Source organism: Phacochoerus africanus, chromosome 8, assembly GCF_016906955.1.
Source record: "Phacochoerus africanus isolate WHEZ1 chromosome 8, ROS_Pafr_v1, whole genome shotgun sequence".
NCBI lineage: Eukaryota > Metazoa > Chordata > Mammalia > Artiodactyla > Suidae > Phacochoerus > Phacochoerus africanus.
The window spans coordinates 38,103,187-38,122,156 of NC_062551.1; positions in this window are offsets into that span (position 1 = coordinate 38,103,187).

The window sequence follows — 18,970 nt, forward strand, 5'->3', positions numbered from 1 at the left end:
AAGTAACAGCTAGCTATTGCCATGATAATGCCGTATGACAACCACCTCCCAACTCAGTGACTTAAAACATCATCATTTATTCCCACTCATCTGCAGATTGGTTGGGAATTGGCTGATCATGTTGAGGTCAGGTGAGATTCAGGCCTGTCCATGGGTCTCTCATCTTTGAACCAGCAGGGAAGCTGGGGAATGTTCTTCTTATGGTGATGTCAGAAACATGAGGGCACATAAGAGCCCAGCTGTGCACACATTTCGAGTCCCCAATTGTGTCACATCCACTAATGTCCCATTGGCAAGTCAGCAGCCAAGCCCAAAGTCAAGGGGAAAGGAAGGGGAAGAACTGAAAAATCACTATATTCCTTGAATAAAGGGAAAGATAAAGAATTGAGAACAACACAGCCTGTCACTGAAGGGTCAAAAAATCATGGGCTGTTTATTTTTCAAGATAGTTTTTCCTCTTTAGTGGGAATAACCGCAGAGTTCTCTCCTCCCTTTAATGTTAAAATTTTTATCTTCAGTTTTATTTTCAATTATAAAATGTTACAAATATACTAATCATATAAATATAACAAATCCCTGTGTATCCAGCATTCTAATTTTACAGCAAATTAGGTATTTTTTCTATGTTCTCTTTCCTCTCTTCCCCCAGGAAATAAAATACTGATTCTATTCCAGTATTCCTCACCTCATTATATCGTCCATGTTTTTATATTTTTACTTGTGTTAGTTTCTTTAAACATGCTTTTACTAAATAAAAAGCTTATTGGTGGAGTTCCCATGGTGATTAGATTCCATGAGGTTGCAGGTCTGATCCCTGATCTTGCTCAGTGGGTTAAGGATCCAGCATTGCCATGAGAAGTGGTGTGGGTCGCAGACGAGGCTTGGATCCTTCGTTGCTGTGACTGTGGCATAGGCCAGCGGCTACAGCTCCGATTCGACCCCTAGCCTGGGAACATACATATTCCACAGGTGCGGCCCTAAAAAGACACGAAAAAAGAGTTATTGGTGATTTTCATGTTTGTCTCCAGGTAAAGTTTTCTGCTAATGCCTCTGGCTCTGAAAAGGCAATAGGTTTTAGCGACTTTATCAGAAGAGTCCACAAGGGGGCAGTATGACCACAGAAAAACAATCTGGGGTCTGTGCTGGAACAGCCATTTTTCTTTTCTCACCACCTGCTGTCCTGGCAGCCTCTCTCTGCATCTTGGGCTGGATGTGTGGCTTATGAGGATGGGCACGTGGGCCCCTGTGAGTGACTGTGTGTTGGGACTCTTCCCACGCTGCCTGTGCCTGCCTCTGTCTCCTGGGTGCCTTGGCCTACTCCCCAGGCTCTCCCGCTGCTTTCTTAGCTGATTTATTCTCTGACTCCCCTCTCCACTTTACCTCTCAGCTTCCCTCTCCTTGATTGTGATCAGACCTGGATTTCTGCTCCCAGGTTGCACTAAGTGCCTCGGGATTCAGAGGAGGGCAGGCTTCTGCCTGGCCTTGGGGAGGATGGCATGGCCTTGAGGAGAATGAAATCTATTTTCCCTTCCCTCAAAAAAATCAACACCAAGTGAAACTCTGTACTAAGCAGATTTATTTGTAACTATTTACTAATTGGTATTAATTGGTTTTGTTGGGAGGCTGAGAATCTTGGATGAGAAAATCTTTCAGCCCTATTGTAAAGGCCTATGTTGATTTATTGAGTCAGTGTGTGTATGTGTGTGTGTGTGTGTGTGTGTGTGTGTGTGTGTGTGTGTGTTTGAGAGAGAGGCACAGTGTCCATCTCTGTGTCTTGGAGAGCAGAGGCATGAGTGTGCAGGTGTTTGTGTCTCCATGAATTTGTGCTAGGGGTGTGTGTGTGTGTGTGTGTGTGTCTATGTGAAGGTATTGGCTATGATAGGGATGGAGTAGGCACAGGAGTCCCAGTAAGGGACCATAGATAGAGAGGGAAACCTAGGGGAATTTGGGAGGTCACCGTAAGTTAATAATTGCTCAAGAAAGCCATCAGCACAAGGCAGGATTGCTTGACTAGTGGAGGTGCGAGAATTGCCTCGGGTCCTTGGGTGGGGGAAGGGGTGAGGCCTGCGTTCACGTTTGGATCAAGGGCAGGAGCTGGAGGACCACCCATCTGCTGATGTGAATAAGCGCCATAACAGGCCTAGTTTGACCTCATAGGGTCAAATACTCTTACCGGATACCAAGGAAGAGCTACTACTCCCAGAAAGGAAGAGGTGGGCTTTTCCAACCCCCACTCCCCTTGGATGAGAAAACTGTAGCCCACTGGATCCTGGGGGCAGACCCTCCTTGCCTGCCCACTTGCATCTCTCACAAGCTTCCTATCTTAATAAATCTTATTTCTTGCCTATCACTTTGTCTCTCGCTGAATTCCTTCTGCACGGAGGCATGAAGAACTTGAACCTCAGTGAGTCCAGACACCGAGTGAATGATTCTAATTTAAAACCATGGGTTCAAGTCCCAATCTGGGTTTAGGCTAGGTTCGAGTCCCAAACTGGGTTCTGGCTAGGTTCAGGCCATGAGTGCTGTCAGTTTCAGCTCTCTGCGTGGGAGAGGGGAATATCAGCCTGTGTGTGATGTTTGTGGTGCTGTGTGTGTTTAGGTGTGAGTCCACATTTGGTGAGAGCATGAGTGTTGGGGTTTGTGTCTGTTCTCTGGGTGTGAGTGTGTAAACTGGAGCAGGAATCGAGGCTCCTGCTGCCAGATTATCTCTTGGAGCAGCCGGGACTGCGGGGCAGATGGTGATAACAGGGGATAGATTGATAAACCACATGGAATTGAGTTCTGACTTCCCAGAGGGTTGAGGATGTGATTTAAAATTGCCTCTGCCTCAGATATTACAGTATTTCAGTAGAACCATTAAGGCCCAGAATGCTGTCAGTTGGTAGTTTGGGGAATCTTTGGAGATGGATAAGCATGTAGGGCTCTCTGCCCCAGTCATTCCCCCCACATTCAAAGCTGGGGCTTTGCTGCTCCAGGACCCTCAGTCCTTTTGGTGATTAGGTGGCTTCCTTGACCTGTTAATTTGTAAGTTGAGGAGCCCAGGGGCACTGGGGTGTCCAATTCCGGTTCAAAGGCAAATGCAGCCTGCCAGTTTCTGTCCCTTGCAGGCTCTGCCAGCCTTTCAGAGCTCACCATCCACAGCAGGTCTGAGAGGTTAGGATCCTGCCCTCCTGCTGTGTGGATCATGCAGCTGGACTGGAGGTGGGGGCCTTGCTAGGCTCACTGCAGCATTCTGCCCCAGAGACCTCCTCCTGGGAGGCAGGAGAGTCAGCTTGACTTTATCTCACTCACTCATACTGTTACTCATGTCCCTTGTGGCCAGTCACTCTGGCGTGGCTGTCGGTGGGGTGTCAGGGTGGAGGTAGGGCCTGGGTGGTGCAATGAGGAGCTTTTCAGAGGAGAAAAGAAAAGCTTCCTGTGTGAGTTTGCTAGGGCTCCATAACAAACTCCAGAAATTTATAGTCCCACCATCTGGAGGCTATTAGTCCAAAATTAAGGTGTTAGCAGGGCCACTGTCCCTCTGAGATGTGTAGGAGAACCCTTCCTTGCTCCTTCCTGGCTTCCGGAGGTTTGCTGGCATCACTGGTGTTCCTTGGCACACAGCCGCACAGCTCCCATCTCTGCCTCGGTCTTCATGTGGTGTTCTCCCTGTGTCTCTGGCTTCGCACCGCCAGCTTCTTGTGAGGACACCAGTCCTGTTGGACTTGGGTCCCAGCCTATTCCAGTGGGACCTCATTCTCTCTAATTGTATCTGCCGTGATCTTATTTCCAAGCGAGGCCATGTTTTGAGCTACTGAGAGTTAAGACCTCAGCATAACTTTTTGGGGACCCAGCTCATCCCCTGATGCAAATCATCTCTCATTATTCTTCCAGGATCCAGGTTTCCAGGTAAATCTGCAAACATATTTCAGAGTAGTGGGGCCCTCCCTGGCCCCTCCCCCCAGTTCTTCTTTCTCTCCTCTCTGCTTAGCAGCACTGTCATCAGCACAAGCTCAGGTTTGCCATTCTCTCCACGTGAGAGCAAAGGAAGCTTAGGGCACCGCACAGGACTGTGTCCATCAGTGGCAGCCTCCGCATCTGCCCTGGTGCTCCATCCCCTAGAAGCACTGCGGGGGCTGACCTCACGGTGGTGCGGGGGCAACACCCACACACAAGCCACTAAAGGTCACTTGAGACAAAAAAGGCTTTCCTGCCCCTTTATGCCAGGACAGGCTCAGGTTTCAAATGACACTTTTCCTTTCGGGGAAGTGAGCTGTCTAAGTTTTAAAGGTGTGGTCCATCTATCCTCTGACCTTAAATTTCCTGTCTCTCCCCACCAGATCAAGGGTTCCAGCTTTGGATGCTGGAAATCTACCTTTGTAATGATAAAGTATTTGTGTGTCTTTTTTTTTGTTTTTTGAGGACGTTTGCGTTTGTAAATAAAATATGAAATTTCGGTTTTTCAGTGTTGTATGTATGTGTGTACATATATGTGTTTGTGTACACCTGTGTGCACGTGTGTCTTGTGTACCTGTGTGTATGTATATTTGTGTGTGTGTGTGTGTGTGTGTGTGGTGTGCATCAGGGTAACTCAGCTTTTTCACTCCTCCCTTGGATCTGAAAGCTGAGAAGGCACTTGCCCAAATCACTCAGAAACCTGGGCTTCCCAGTCTTGGTCTTTGTCACCTGCATGTCTTATTTTGGGGTTCTAGGCAGACCCCTAGTTTCCAGGGTGAGGTGGGGGATTCCTGGCAGCCAGAAGCTGTAGCCTCTGGGCTTTGCACCACCGTTTTGCTCTGAGCCCCTGAAGAGAAAAGCCCTGGTTGCTACCACCACATACCTGAGATTCCCTGACTGCTGTCCACTCACACTCCCTCCCTGAGCCAGGTCCACGAGCTGTGAGGGGTGCAGTGTAGACCAGGCACCTCGTTGGAGCATGGGGAGGAGCCGGTCTGAATTGCATGGGTGGAGCGTGGAGGAGAGGAAGTTTATTCCTCCAGGAAGAAAGGCAGATGCATCTGGGTGGTGAGAGCTCATCACGTGTGCCGTGGGGGATGCTGGAGTCCCTCTCTGCCCTGATGCTGTTGCTGGGATACTTAGCCCACATGGACCAAGAGTGGGCTCTCACCGCCCTGCACCTCCAGCTGGTGTTCCTTTGTGTCGGCCCAGGAGCCTGGTGCCCTGAGTTTGAGTGGGGAGCAGGGGGCATTGCACATGAAGGGCTGCAGAATTGCCTGGGGGCTGAATCACAGGTTGGGTGTGGGGCTGGCCCCAGAGGTGCTGATCATCGTGGCTGGAGAGCATGGGAACTGAGGAAACACGTGAAGGGATCCTTTAGCCGACGTCCATTCCTCGCTCAGCGAGACTCAAGAAGGGAGAGGCTGGAGAGGCCAGTGACTGGACGAGCCGGTCCAGCAAACTCAGGCCAAAGCCCTGAAAAGTTCCCAGGTCTTTTGTGATATACTTGGGAGGCCTCAGTCTCCAGCATTTCTGGGACACTTTGTGGGTTAGTTTCCATCTGAAGCTCCTGTGACATGCTGTCTTTCTTTTAGGAGACCCAGCATCTCTTTCCTTTCTCTTTAAATGACAGGGCAGAGCCCCTCATTTCCTGTTTCAGAGCATCCCTTGCTAACCCATGGGGTAACCAGAAAATTCTCTCCCTCTTATCTCTACTCCCAGGTGGTGCCTGTGTGTGTGTGTGTGTGTGCATCACCTTTCTGACAGCCTGGGGTGATTCCACACAGGTGGCAGCAGCAGTGTAGGAGGGTGGGAGGCTAGTGCTATCTCTGCAGGAGCCCCCACAAGGTGAGTGGCGGGCTCTGGTCTTTCTCAGCCCCTCTGCCTATGTGGTCTGCCCCAGGCCAAATGCAGCATCTTTAATCCCAGCAACAGAAGAATTTACGGAAAGGGTGAGGCTGATCTTAAAATGAACCCATGGCTAGAGGAACAGGAGCCATAACTTGACCCAAGATATCATCTAGTATTACTGAGGCAAGGAGCCTTTCAGAGGAAGGGCTTAGACAGGAAGGGATGGATCTCACATGTGTTCATTCTTCTTCTTCTTCTTTTTTTTTTTGGTCTTTTTGCCTTTTCTAGGGCTGCTCCCACGGCACATGGAGGTTTCCAGGCTAGGGGTTGAATCGGAGCTGTAGACACCGGCCTACGCCAGAGCCACAGCAACGTGGGATCTGAGCCGCCGTCTGCAACCTACACCATAGCTCACGGCAATGCCGGATCCTTAACCAACTGAGCAAGGCCAGGGATTGAACCCACAACCTCATGGTTCCTAGTCGGATTCGTTAACCATTGTGCCACAACGGGAACTCCCCACGTGTTCATTCTCACTCTCTGCCCCAAGCTCCTTCTTTGAATTGTCTACTTGGATCATTGGGTAACTGAAGATGGGAACATGACTTTGGCAATCTTGGGGCCAGTTTAGAGTGCCGCTGCCTAAAAGCTACGTCTCATAATCTCTGGGCTACTCAGCCTGCCAAGCAAACGCCCCTCCCCCGACATGGAACGTGCCATAACGTGGTGGGAGGCCTCTGTGGATGGCAGCAAAGATCGAATCAGTACTGAGAATGCTGGGTTTTGAGGAAGGATCCCATTAAGAGCATTGTTGCAAGTGGAACTACAGGGCAACATTAGTCCAGGGGTTATGAGCTGGTGGCTGCCACTTGAAGGTCACCCACAGAAGCATTTTATTTGCCTGTGTACATGGAAAGCAGAATCCAAGTGCCTTCAGGTGGGGTCTGGCTCTCTGTTTCTTTTGCCAGCGATAAAGGTCAGGATCACCAATTACCTCACTTGCCTGGCCCTGAAGGTGTTTAATTTCGCAGACCATTACAGTCAGCCGTTTCTTCATTTACAGATGAGGAGGTGAAGGTTCAAGGAGGGCCAGGCCACACAGTTGGCTGGGGAGAGCATCAGGAATGGACTCTCCAGGCTGTAGGGTTGTGCTCACGCTGTTTCTTTGGGGCAGCCCCTCCAGTGACACTGTAGCTTAGTAGGAAAAGCTTAGGGACGTCAGACACAAAAGAGATGCAGCAGTAGAGTTTCAGGCGTCATGGTTAAGAGGGGAGAAACTTTGGCTGGCACCAAGACCTTGGCTGGCACCGAGAATCTTAAATCCCTCCCCACGTGGGCTGCTTGCCCAAGACTGGCCGGCTGCAGCTGTAGGCTCTGTCCTCACTTTCCTTGATTTAACCTGAGGCCCTCCTGGCTTACAGAATGCATTAGGGAGCTATGAATAATCTTTGTGTTAATGAAACTTGGTTTTTGTTCAGCCCTGGAAGTCCCTGGAGGTGATGGAGAGATGGCTGGCTGGCCTGGAAGCCCACAGGCCCTGGCTGAACCTCACCTCTGCTTTTATGAGCTGTTCTCAGAAACCTGGGAAGGGGCAGCTGTCCCTCTGGAATCCTGCCCTGTCCTAGTTGGATGCAGGTTGCAGTGGGAGAGGGGTGTGAAGATAGAATGCCTCTGAGTGCAGAAAGAGGCCCCAGCTTCCTTAGAAAAGCAGTTCAGGGGGTCAGGGACCTGACATGAATTCGTCTTGTCTTCACAGTTTTACCCAGCCTCTCCCTTCTCTGCTGCTGGCAAGAGACAGGGTGGGTAAAAGTGCCCACCTCTGCTTCCCTCCTCAGCTCTGTCCATTCATGTCACCTCTGCCCTGATCACAAAGTCAGACAAAGCCACCGCCTCGTGGTGTTTCCAGTCAGTCTTGCTCATCACTGACTCATAAGTATCTATAAAATTGACTGATACAGGTGGATGCTTACATGAATCCTATGCTTCAAAGCATAAACATTTCCTCAAATATAAGCGCTAGCTGGGTTTTGGACTAAGTCAGGTTTTCTCGCCATATGCATGCTTAACAAAGCGCTTTCTTTCAGATGATTCTAAAGATGAGTTGTCAGTGGGAAGCTGCTGGAAGCAGCAATGATGTCTTCGGAGGCCACTGAGGCAAAACTGTCCTGAGCTTGCAGCACTCGAACGGGGTTGACCAGAAGCTCTGTTTGCCAACGTGAGGCCAGGAAAGAGAGTTAATGGAGTTTATGCGTCAGGTCTCCAGAAATGCTGACCCAGGGCAATGGAGCTGGCATTTGTGTTCCTGGAGGCAGCTGCCCACTCCAGGAAAGGCCACTCAGAACACACACAGTGACTCACCACATATCTCTTGGGCTAGTTTGCCCCAGCTTTCATGATGAAATAGAAAAAGTGATCCATTTCAGTGAATTTTTTGGTATTTGAGAACATAGAAAAAAATATATGCCATGTTTTCCCAATTCCTTGTCCTTTCTGACTCTTTGTCACAGTTTCCACAACTCTGTTACTGGGATCTAACAGAAGATTTTGAAAGGTGATATTTCTGAATCTCTCTGGCCCTCTGAGTATGATATAATCAGGTCACAGTTCTGAGGGCACCTGCTATGTGCCAAGCACTGGGCTTCAGGGGCAGGGAACACATGCTTTGTTTTTTCTTTTTTTCTCTAATTAATGCCACTTTTTTTTTTTTAAGTGCTTTTGAAAAACAGTATTAAAATAACAACAGAGGAGTTCCTGTTGCGGCTCAGTGGATTAAGAACTCCATTCTGTCTCTGTGAGGATGTGGGTTTGATCCATGGCCTTGCTCAGTGGGTCAAGAATCCATCATTGTTGCAAGCTTCAGTGTAGGTTGCAAGGACAGCTTGGATCCAGTGTTGCTGTGGCTGTAGCATAGGCCGGCGATGGCAGCTCTATTTTGACCCCTGGCCTGGGAATTTCCATGTGCCGTAGGTGGCCCTAAAAAAAAAAATAAATAAATAAAATTACAACAGAAATATAACGCAAAAATTCCTCCTATTACCATTGACTAATCAAAGAAAGCAGCCATTCGTCCCCACGGCCCTGTATTCTTTCTCCAATGTCTACAAAATTCATATCGGTTATCCTCATCTGCTACTCAGCATCTTTAGAGGTCTGGCTCAGCCACTGTCTAGGCTCTTCCCTATCTTATGAAACAGAGCCTGCAAGCCACTGTGGAAACTGCACACATCAGCTTCTGCCTTTCCTGCTTCCCTTGCAGCTGGGGCACAGCCAGGCGTCTTGGGCTCTGTCGGCGAGATGCTCGGAACCCACCCCAGGTGGATCCTGGGGCAGCCTCCTAGTGGATACTTTGGCAGTTTTAGCAAGATGGGTCCTGGGACAACCATGGCAGCAGTGATGGTGATGATGGGCAGTGTCTGGACTCCAGGGTCAGTGGGCAGGCTGAGCCATTCTGTGGTGTGCGTTGGGCAATGTTTACGCTGCCTCTAATCTTAGTTCTCCAAGCCCTGAACGTTTTTGTGAATTTCCCAACATTCTCTTATTAAATTGCCTTTCTGTTTAAATCAGCCTGAATGATTTCTGCTGCTTGCAACTATGGCACACTTGGCTGGTACACCTATTCATAATTTTTACTATTTTGTAGCATGGAATTGATATAATTTTTATTTTTTTATTTTTATTTGGTCTTTCTGTCTTTTCCAGGGCTGCACCCGTGGCATATGAAGCTTTCCAAGCTAGGGGTCTAATTGGAGCTGTAGCTGCTGGCCTACGTCACAGCCACAGCAATGCCAGATCTGAGCCGCATCTGTGACCCACACCTCAGCTCACGGCAACACTGGATCCTTAACCCACTGAGCCAGGCCAGGGATCAAACCTGCAACCTCATGGTTCCTAGTCGGATTCGTTAACCACTGAGAAACGACAGGAACTCCTATTTTGATTTTTAAAAATTAATTAATTAATTATTTTTTTGTCTTTTTAGGGCAGCACTTGCGGCACATGGAGGTTCCCAGGCTAGGGGTCAAATCAGAGCTACAGCTGTTGGCCTACACCACAGCCAAAGCAATGCCAGATCCGAGCTGCATCTGTAGCCTACACCACAGCTCACGGCAACACCCGATTCTTAACCCACTGAGTGAGGCCTGGGATTGGATTTGCATCCTCGTGGATACTAGTCAGATTTTTTTCCGCTGAGCCACGATGTGAACTCCTAATTTTTATGTTGTATACTTGTATTGAACATTATATCATGTAGGTTTTTCAGTTTGGCATAATCTTTTATCTTTCTGTTACAGTGATGAGAATTCTTATTTTAATCGTCTTTCTCCCTGTTGGTAACCAGTATTCCCAGCCTGGTGGGAGTGCTGATGGGGACCTCATCTTGCCTGTTTGTGGGATGTCAGGCCATCCTGGATAGGCAGGTGCTTTGCAGCAAACTGGCAGTACTGAGACAGAGGGCCATAGTTGCTAGAGCTGAAAGAGCCTTTGCAAAATCTAGTCCCGGTTCTGCATTGTTGGCTAAGGTATTTGAGACCAGGAGACGTTGAACTGACTGAAGCAGGTAACTCACTCAGATAGCCAGTGCTGGGGGCAGGACCAAATCTCAGCCTGCTACAGAAGGATGTTAAATTTAGTGTTCCTGTCACTTGAGAGTGAGAGTGAGAATTAGGTGGGGAGCGAATGACATGTAATGTTGGTGCTCAGGTTATTGTCCAAAACTCTAAGAATAAGGTTTAGTCATTCTTACTATAAATATTATTCAAGGACCAACACGGTGCCTGCTATATACACTAGACACTTGATTCATGTATGTGGAGCGAATGAAAGAAGGACAATACTTGGCTGTTCATACCTAACATTAATTCTCAGATGACTAAGGTTATATATTGTGATCTACAACAGTGGGATGTGTGGGTAGTAAATAACATAATTAACATAATCCAAAAGCATGAATTTGATTCTCCCACTAGTGTAGTCATCCATCAATTGAGTGAATCCTCTTTATGGGTCTGCCCTGGCTGTATGGAACACCTGGAATGAAAGGCAGTGGTTTAGGCATTCTCCAAGCTTGCAATTCTCTCCTGAAACATAAATGGTCCATCTGCAGTGGCCAGGCCCCCTGAAAATACTCTCACCCCAAAGGCAATTGAATCTCAGTGTTAACTGAGTACTGTTTATGTGGCAAGCTTTATGTTAAGGCCTTGGATGAGCAAAACAGACATGGTCTTTGCCCTCAGGAATTTATAGTCTTATGGGGGAGACAGGAATTCAACAAGTCACATTTTTAGAACAAGTTATGACTTTATGTGTTTCAAAAGCTAGGAAAAGAAAGAACAGATGCTATGAGAAAGTAGCAGAAGATGCCCATTTGGGGGGGATTAAGGAAGACCTTTTTGGTAACATTGCTTTTAGGAAGTTGTCTCTGAAATTTGAACCAGAATGAATGAAAGATTTTGATCATTTTATTTTCTTTTTCATTTTTTAATTAAAGTATAGTTGATTTACAATGTTTTTTTTTCTTTTTTCTTTTTGGGACTGCACCTGTGGCATATAGAAGTTCCCAGGCTAGGGGTTGAATTGGAGCTACAGCTGCAGGCCTATGCCACAGCCACAGCAATGCAGGATCAAAACCGCATCTGTGATCTAACACTGCAGCTTGTGGCAATGCCAGATCCTTAACCAACTGAGCAAGGCCAAGGATTGAACCTGCATCCTCATGGACACTATGCTGGCTTCTTAACCTGCCAAGCCACAAAGAGAACTCCTGATTTACTGTGTTGTGCCGATTTCTGCTGTACAGCAAAGTGACCCAGTCATATATGTATGTACACATTTCCTTTTCTATTATCTTCCATCATGGTCTCTCCCAAGAGATTCAATATACTTCCCTGTGCTGTACAGTAAGATCTCATTGCTTACCCATTCTAAATGTAATAGTTTGCCTCTATTAACCCCAAACTCCCAGTCCATCCCACTCCCCTCCCACCCCTCCCTCCTTTTTGATCATTTTAATTGTGCAATTGAGAAATCACCCTGAGTAAACAATATACTTTAATATTCATTAAGGTGATTAATGAAAACCTTATTTATTTTTAAATGATTTTGCTTTTATGTATTTATTACTTTGGGGGGAGGGGCCCGCCTATAGCCACAATGACCCATACCACAGCAACAGCAGTTCTGGATCCTTAACCCACTGAGTCACCAGGGAACTCCCCATAATAGACACTTTAACATCTATTATCTAATGGGCTTGTCAGCATGCTGAAAGCTCAAGAGAAGAGTTGATGAGTGCTGTTTTTTTCCATTGTACAACTGCAGCTTCATCTAAGGCTCATGTGGTTATATAGTTAGGTGAAGTGGGTCATTTTGCTAAAGACACATCTGAGATTGAAAGCTAATTTTCCTTACTCTGACATCAGGGTTCATTTCTCTAAATCTGTTTTGGAATGGAGCATGCACTGATTTGGGTTTATACATCATCTTCATGAGCATGTCAATTGCTTGGGGGAGCCTCTGCCCACAGTTCTGCTAAAGCAGTCAAGCCCTTGTGCTGAGCCATGGGACGCCTCTCGTGCACCTTGTTAAATTCAAGGATAGTGAGGGCAATTTGGGAAGCATATGGAGTTGGGCCCATATGCCTCTTCCTTTTCCCTCTGCCACTGTCATTTCTTAAAGATTCTCATAAAACTAATGACAGGATATGGCAAGAAGTCACATTACACTTTATAATGGGCTAATTAGGTAAATATGTTAAAAAGTGTTCCCCATAGTGCTATTTCATGGCTGCACTGTTGGTAATCAACACTCGTCTTCAAAGTGTCAGAATATCAAAAGCAAAGCTGCTCGCCTTGCTGAGTTATATCAGACCAATGAGATGAGTTAAGTGATCCACTGGGAATGCTCTGCCCCTGTTATGCTCAGTTCCTTTAAAGGGATACTTGGAGGCTAGTACTTTGGTACTGGCTGATCCTTTCAGCATTTGAGTGGCCACAGAAGCTCCCTCCAGCCCCCAGTGTGGACTTTCCTTGCTTAGATGTTTATGGGCTGGTGCTCCAGACAGGAAGCTTGTGGAGGTCAAGGTGGTTTCTCTGTATTCTGGACTGACATATCCCTTCATGAACAGCAGGCCCCAAGATAGACATGGCATGCCAAGATTAGAAGTTGGCAGCCCTCCTTCTCAGAAATGGAGCAAATTCTGTGGCACTGTTTGCCTTTGATATACTTCAGGCTACAAAAATAAGTAGCCGTGATATTATTTTCTGGGTGACTAGACCATACCAAGGGAAGAATGGAAGTGAAGGAGTACATCCTGGGTTTAGGATACACAGGGAGGACTCTCAGACCCACTGCTAGTTCATCGCTGTGACCTGGTAGGACTCTTTCTGTGTAAACCACAGTGTCTAATTTATGCAAAAAGGAGTTTATGGGAAGTATGATGGGGGTGGAAGAACCAGGTTTGGTAATGAGCAGGATTAGAGGCATTTCCGATGTTCAGTGGGTGGAAACTATAGTCCTTGCCATGTGGCCAGCAACATCTGATGAGCTGCTGCCACTCAATGAACAGCTACATTATTCTGGATTCTAAATATTCCAAGTTGTAAGAGGAAGCATCTAATTAGGTGGTATTGGATTATTTGCCCTTTTACTGTCCCTAGTGGGAGACAAGATCCTGGGTTTACTGCCTCATAAAAACTGTGTGAAGGAGTAGTTCACCTAGGGAGATTGGGGTGCTTTTAGGAAGGAGAATGGACACCAGGCAGCCAAAAAATGGCAAAGGACCAGTGTGCCTGGTTAGGAACAGCCTGGGCTTCAAGCACCTTGGCTGAGTGGGAGCTTGTCCATGTTAGGATTTATTGCTGAAATTCAGCCAGCTCTCTCCTCAGCCCAGGTATCCCTGTGCTATACAATACAGTAGCCACTAGCTACATGTGGCTATTTAAATGTAAATTAAATAAATCTAATTAAAATTAAAAATTCAGTTCCCCAGTTGCCTTAGCCACATTTCAAGTGCTCTAGAGCCACACATGGCTAGTGGCTCCCATATTTATCATTATAGACATAGAAGATGTTTGTAATTTCAGAATGTTTTGTTAAGACAGCATGAGATGTTTGATGGGTCATCCAGGCCTTTTTTTCTTCATAGCTTCATCTTACATGGCATCAACTACAAGGCCATTTTACCATTTTCTATGGAAAAAAACTGGGCATAAGATGTTAAAGATGAGAAATGACTGACTATTTACATATTTTTCTTCTTAGTTTTTGGTAGCAGATGATATGACATGGATAAATGTAGAAGTCACAATGTCATATATATTGTTATTACAAATATATCAAGACAGAATAATTTATAAGTGGGGACTGAAATAGAATACATACACAAAAGAATGGATTTGTTGGGTTGATGGGACTAGAGGGTTTTTCTTTTCATTATTATCATTTTAAATGTTTTTTTTAATTGAGGTATAACTGATATACAAAATTAGTTGTGAGTATGATATAAGGATTCAATATTTGCATATATTGCAAAATGGTCACCATTATATGTGCAATTAACATCTGTCATCATACATATTGGCAATTTTTTTTTTCTTGTGATGGTAGCTTTTAAGTTTTACTCTCTTGGAAACTTTCTAATGTGCAGTAAAGTGTTATTAACTAGAGTTGCCATGCTATACATTACATCTCCATGACCTGTTTATTTTTATGACTGGAAGTTTGTACCTTTTAACTCCCTTCGCCTGTTTCTCACACCTCCACCTCTTGCCTCTAGCAACCAACAATCTGAATCTATGAGACTGGGGGTTTGGCTCGTTTGGATTTTTAGATTCTACAGAGGAGAGATCATTTGTTTTTTTCTGTCTGACATTTCAATTAGTGTATTGCCCTCTAGGTCCTCCCATGTTGTTGCAAATGGCAAGATTTCTTTCTCTTTAAAGGCTGAATCATATTCCATATACTACCTTTTCTTCATTTATTCATCCATCGTGGACACTTAGGTGGTTTCCATATCTTGACTATTGTAAACAATGCTGCAGTGAACATAGAAGTGCATACATCTTTTTGAATTACAAAGTTGTCACTATCTTCAGATAGATACTCAGAAATGGACTTGCTGGATCATATTTTATATTTTTTATTTTATGCATTTTATATTTTTGAAGAAACTTCATACTTCTTTCCATATTGGCTGGGTAGATTCACATTCCCACCGACAGTACACAATGTTTTCCATTTTTCTACATCCTTTGCCAATACTTACTTCTTGACTTTCGATAATAGTCATTCTGCAGTGTGAGGTTTTGATTTGCATTTCTCTGAGGCTTAGTGATATTGAGCATTTTTTCATGTACCCTTTCGGCCTTCTGTATGTATTCTTGGAAAAACATCTATGCAAATCTTTTGCACATGTTTTAATCAGATTTTTTTTCTGCTTTTGAGTAGTGTGAGTTCTTTAAATATGTTGTACATTAACTTATCAGATATATGATTTGTAAACATTTTCTTCCATTCGATAGGTTTTCTTTTCATTTTATTAATGGTTTCTTTTGCTGTTAAGAAGCATTTTAGTGTGATGTAGTCCCAAGTGATTTTTGCTTTCATTCCCTTTGCTTTTTGTTTGAAACCAAAAGAATCATCACTAAATCTGATGCAAAAACCATACTCTTTTGATTCCTATAATTTTGTGATATAGTTTGAAGTCAAAGTATGATGTCTCCAGCTTTGTTCTTTCTCAAGATTATTTTGACAATTTGAGATCTTCTGTGTTTTCACACACATTTTAGACTATTTATTCTATTTCTTTAAAAAAATCCTCTAGAATTTTAACAGGGATCACACAAATCTATATATTGCTTTGGGTAGTATGGAAATTTTAACAGTACTAATTTTTCTAATCCACAAGCACAGAATATTTTTCCATTTATTTGTGTTTTCTTCCATTTCCTTCACCAACATCTTATGGTTTTCAGTGTATAAGTCTTTCATCTTCTTGGTTAAAATTATTCCTATAGGTATCTTATTCTTTTTTTTTTTCTTTTTAGGGCCACATCCGAGGCATATGGTGTTTCCCAGGCTAGGGGTTGAATCACAGCTATAGCTGCTGGCCTCCACCACAGCCAACACAGGATCTGAGCTGTATCTGCGATCTACACCACAGCTCACAGCAATGCTGGATCCTTAACCCACTGAGTGATGCCAGGGATCGAAACCGCATCCTCATAGATACTAGTTGGATTCATTTCTGCTGTGTCACAACAGGAACTCCCTTTTATTCTTTTTGATGTAGTTATAAATGGGATTATTTTCTTTTTAATATTTGTTAGTAGTAGATATACAGCAGATTTTTGTATATTGATTTTGCATATTGAAACTTGAATCATTTGTTGGTTTTAACTGGTTTTTTTTTGGTGTAGTCTTAAAGGTTTTCTCTATATGTCATCTGAAAATAGAGACTCTTTTACTTCTTCCTTTCCAATTTGGATGCCTTTTATTTCTTTCTCTTGCCTAAATTCTGTGTTTAGGACTCCAATGCTATGATAAAAGTGGTGAGAGTGGGCATCCTCATCTTGTTCAGCTCTCAGTTTTCACCATTGAGTATGATATTGGCTGCAGATTTGTCATATACAGCCTTTAATATGCTGAGGTAATTTCCCGCTATACTACTTTGTAGAGAGTTTTTAAATCATAAATTATTGTTGAATTTCATAAAATGCTTTTTCTGAATCTATTGAGATAATAATATGATTTCTCTTCTTCATTTCATTAACGTGGTGTATCATAATGATTGATTTCTGGATGTTGAATCATCTTTGCATCCTGGAATAAATCCCACTTCATCATGGTGTATGATCCTTTTAATGTATTCCTGAATTCAGCTTTCTAATATTTTGTCAAGGATTCTTTGAATCTATGCTCCTGAGGGTTTTCTTGTATCTGGTTTTGGTATCAGGGTAATGCTGCCCCATGAAATGAGCTAGGAATTTTTGCCTCTTCTATTTTTTTGGAAGAGTTGAAAAGGATGGGTATTAATTCTTCTTTGGGTGTTCAGTAGAATTCACAGTGAAGCTCTCTGGTCCTGAACTCTTGTTTGCTGGGTTTTTTAGGGCCACATTTGTGGCATATAGAAATTCCCAGGCAATGCTGGATCATTAACCGAGTGAGGACAGGGATCAAACCTGCAACCTCACAGACTAGTTGGGTTCTTAACCTGCTGAGCCACAAAGGGAACTCTTGTTGGGAGGCTTTTTTTTTTGTCTCTGTTTTTTTTTTAAGTGCCACACCTGCAGCATATGGAGGTTCCCAGGGTAGGGGTCAAATTGGAACTGTAGCTGCTGGCCTGTGCCACAGCCAAAGCAACATGGGATCCAAGCCGTGTCTGCCACCTACACCACAGCTCATGGCAATGCTGGATCTTTAACCCACTGATCAAGGCCAGGGATTGAACCTGCATCCTCATGAATACTAGCCAGATTTGTTTCTGCTGAGCCACAATGGGAACTCCTATTGGGAGTACATTTCAATCTCCTTACTGAATCAGTCTGTTCAGATTTTCTATTTTTTTTATGATTCAGTCTTAGAAAGTTATATGTTTCTAGGAATTTATTCATTTCTTCTAGGTTGTTTAATTTGTTGTTGTCTATACATAGTAGTCTCTTGTGATCCTTTGTATTTCTGTGGTATCAGTGTAGCATCTCTTCTTTCATTTCTGGTTTCATTTATTTGAGTCCTCATTTTTTTTCCTTTGTGAATCTAGCTAAAGGTTTTCCATTCCTTCCAAAGGTAACTCTTGGTTTCATTAATCTTTTTTCTATTGCCTTTTTAATCTCTATTTCATTTATTTCCTCTATGTTATTTTCCCTTGTGTGTGAAATTAGGTTGTTTATTTGAGAGTTTTCTTGTTTCTTGAGGTAGGCATTTATCAGTTCTAAGAGGGAAGTTCTAAGCTTCCCTCTTAGAATTGCTTCAGCTCTATCTCACAAGTATTGTTATGTTTGTATTTCTGTCTTCATTTGGCTTAAGGTATTTTGATTTCTTTTGGTTTCTTTGTTAATCCATTGGTTGTTAAGTAGCTTGTTGTTTAACACATATTTATGAATTTTCCAGGATTTTTTTGGAAGTTGGTGTCGTTTCATACTACAGTTGGTGGCAAAAGATGCTTGATATGATTGCAAACCTCTTAACTTTGATAAGATTTATTTTGTAGCTTACCATATGATCCATCCTGGAGAATGTTCCATGTGTACTTGAGAAGAATGTGTATTCTGTTGCTTTTGGATGGAGTGTTTTATATATATATCTCTGTTAAGTCCATTTCTTGTATTGTGGCATTTAAGGCTGACTTAATTGATTTTCTGTTTGGATGATTTATCTATTGAAGTAAATTGGGTATTGAAATCCCCTATTATTATTGATTGCTGTCTATTTTTCCCTTTGATTCTGTAAATACTTGCTTTATATTTTTTGGTGCTCCTATGTTAACTACATAAATATTTACAAATGTTATATCCTCTTGTTGGATTTATCTCTTTATCATTATATAATACCCTTCTTTGTCTCTTAGTACAGTCTTTGTTGTTTTTGTTTTTCTTTTGTATTTTTGTCTTTTTGAGGGCTGCACCCATGGCACATGGAGGTTCCCAGGCTAGGGGTCTAATTGGAGCTGTTGCTGCCAGCCTACACCAGAGCCACAGCAGTGCCAGATCTGAGCTGTGTCTGAGACCTACACCACAGCTCATGGTAACACTGGATCCTTAAGCGACTGAACAAGGCCAGAGATCGAACCTGCAACCTCATGGTTCCTAGTCGGATTTGTTTCTGCTGAGCCATGACGGGAATTCCCAGTCTTTGTTTTAAAGTCTGTTTTGTCTGTTTATGTGTATCTACCCCAGTTTCCCATGGAATATTTTTTTTCCATCCCTTTGCTTATAGTCTATGTAGATTTTTATGTCTGAAGTGAGTAGCCTGTAGGTGGCATATAGTTGAGTCTTGTATTTAATCCACTCAGCTACTGTATTTCTTTTGATTGAAGAATTTAGTCTATTTTTATTTAAAGTAGTTATTGATTAATATATACTTACTGCCATTTCTTTCATTGGTTTCTGGCTATTTTGTCATTCTTCTCTCTTCTTTGTGTCTTGCTCTCTTCCTTTGTGTTTTATGACTTTATTGATATGTGTAGATA